We start from the raw sequence: 2,694 nt of genomic DNA on the forward strand, positions 1-2,694 counted from the left end.
GGGCGTGTACATCAAGCTTCCCTGGGCGTCGAGCTCCAGGGCGCCGGACGAAGGAGAGGAGTTTGATGGGGAGGTACTCGCCTCCGCTGGGTTGGCGGTGGTCGACAAGCCAAGCGGCAGCGGCGGCGAGTCCGAGGAGGAGCAGTTGCTCCGAAAGCTGGTGTCACTCTACCGCGCCCGGCAAGCGAAGCTCGAGTCCCGGGAAGCGCTTGTTGCGCAGGCGGGAGTTGACATAGAGAAACATGCGGAGGAGCTCAAGAGCCGCAACCAGGAGGCCCTCCGGTCCATTGCTGAGGAGAGGGCGCAGCTCAACAAGGCGAAGAAGGTGTTCATCCTGGAGAAGGCTGAAGCCAAAGAGCAACAGAGGCTCGCCGCCAAGGAGCTGTCCAAGCGGGATGGTGAGATGATACGGAAGAAGGTGAACTTGGACAGCCACGAAGAGGAGCTCGACGTCCGGGAGCAATCACTTGGCGGGGCACTCAAGGAGGCGAAGGATGCAGCCGCGGCCGCCGAGGCCGCCAAGAGGGATTTAGAGGAGAGGGTGACGCAGCTGGAGGCGGATATGACAAGGAAGAACGAAGAGCTTGCCGCACTCCAGCGCGAACATGAGAAGGACTCATGCGCCCATGGCGATCTGCAGGTCCAGCTCACCGAGAAGATCAAGGAGCTGAACGCCGCCAAGGACTCGAGTGCTGATCTGGAGCTGAAGCTGTCCACCTTGGCGGGGACACTGGACGCTGCCAAGAAGCGAGAGGATGACTTGAGGGAGGAGCTCAAGGGCAACGAGGAGCTGTTGACGAGGGCCGCCGAGACCCAGAACACTTTCAAGACCACGATGGAGCTCTGGACGGAGGGCCTCGTCAACATCGCCGCGCTCATCGACGAGGAGCTGGCGGGGCTGGACTTGGCGGGCTTCGGGTACCCCACGGAGGGAAATCTCCAGCCCAGCGCCAAGCTCACGCTTTTCTTCAAGGATGTGGTGACGGCTCTCCGGCAGCTCCGGGAAAGGATCCCGAAGCAGCTGGCCAATGAGTCGTGCGCGATCTGCGCCAGGGTCTTGGAGAAGGTGCTGGTTAATGTCCTCTTCCGCAACCCGGGCCTCGACCTCTCCCGCGTCACCAAGAAGCTGCCGGAGGATGCTGATCTTGAGGAGCTCAGGGCCATCGTCGCACCTATCGTGGACAAGGTGAACGAGGTCAGGAGGGTCGACGGCGGGCGCGTGGATTAGGCCGCCCTTCTTCTCCCTTTTTCTTGCTGCTGCTGTTTCAGTTATGAGAACAATTTAGTCAGTGCCACAATAAATCATTTTTGTAATATAACTTTATTCTGGGTACTGCTCGCTATGTTATTTCCTTTACTCTGTTACATCCCTTGTATGCTTTTACTCTACGCTTTGAGGGAACTTGCCGGCGCAAGCACACTTGCTGAGTGCGGAACATCAGCAGCCCGCTGGCGGTGCAGCCTCCGGCAAGAAACCTTGTCGGGGCTAGTTGCAGCTCGCTTGTATTGTTGAGCGGACTCAAAAACAAATCAAGGGCGCAACTTAGCCGCGAGTCGATTCCTCCGCGCACAAGTTTTCCATACAAGGCACGAACGTTCAAGGAATATAACTTAAAAAATTAAAACTTTGGCAACTTAGCTTTTCTGTCATCCACGTCCCGGCAAGGTTAGATTCCTTTGAACGACGCCTGGTCCACACCTTTATCTTCTCCTCCCCCCCCCGGTGAACTTGTGGGCGGAGGAATCTCTTTTTGAGAAGAAAGAAGAGAAAATAATGATATGGAACCTTAAGGTTCGCTATTGCTTACCGGGGGCATGTGCTGCACAAAGTGTCAGATATATATGCAAAAAAGAAAGATGCATTAAATTTGATAGGGTGTGCAAGGCACATAAACTTTATTTACGCACGGGAGCTGCGCCCGGCTTTGTACGAAGGGTTACATGCAACAGCGGCAAGGCTTGTACAAAAGGTGGTTGCCGGGTCGGGGCCCGGCAACCGCGCCTTATGGGTAAAACTTGCGAAGATGCTCTATGTTCCAGGAGTTGCTCACCGGAGTGCCATCTTCGGTCTCAAGGCGGATAGCGCCGGGCCTAGTGACTCGTTTCACCCGATAAGGGCCCTCCCACTTCGGCGTCAACTTGTTGGAATTCTTGGCGGACTGAACACGCCGAAGAACAAGGTCGCCTTCCTCGAAGCTTCTGGAATTAACTTTGCGGCTATGGTAGTGGCGCAAAGCTTGCTGGTAGCGAGCAGCTCGCACAGCAGCCTGAAGACGATCCTCCTCGAGGAGCAGCGCGTCATCTTGCCGCAGCTGCTCTTGCTCAAGCTCATCATAAGCGAGCACTCGAGGTGATCCGTATACGAGTTCTGTGGGGAGAACTGCCTCTGCTCCGTAGACAAGAGCAAAGGGTGTCTGGCCAGTGGCTCGATTTGGCGTCGTTCTGATCGACCAAAGAACCACTGGCAGCTGGTCGATCCAATTTCTTCCGCACTTGTGCAGCCTGTCGAAAGTTCTGGTCTTGAGCCCGCGCAGTACTTCAGCGTTCGCTCTCTCCGCTTGACCGTTGCTTCTCGGGTGAGCAACAGAACCGAAGCAGATCTTGGTGCCAAGATCTTGGACGTACTGCATGAAGGCGCGGCTCATGAATTGTGTGCCATTGTCGGTGATAATCCTGTTAGGGATTCCGAAACGG

The sequence above is a fragment of the Triticum aestivum genome, chromosome 5B (assembly GCF_018294505.1).
Source record: "Triticum aestivum cultivar Chinese Spring chromosome 5B, IWGSC CS RefSeq v2.1, whole genome shotgun sequence".
NCBI lineage: Eukaryota > Viridiplantae > Streptophyta > Magnoliopsida > Poales > Poaceae > Triticum > Triticum aestivum.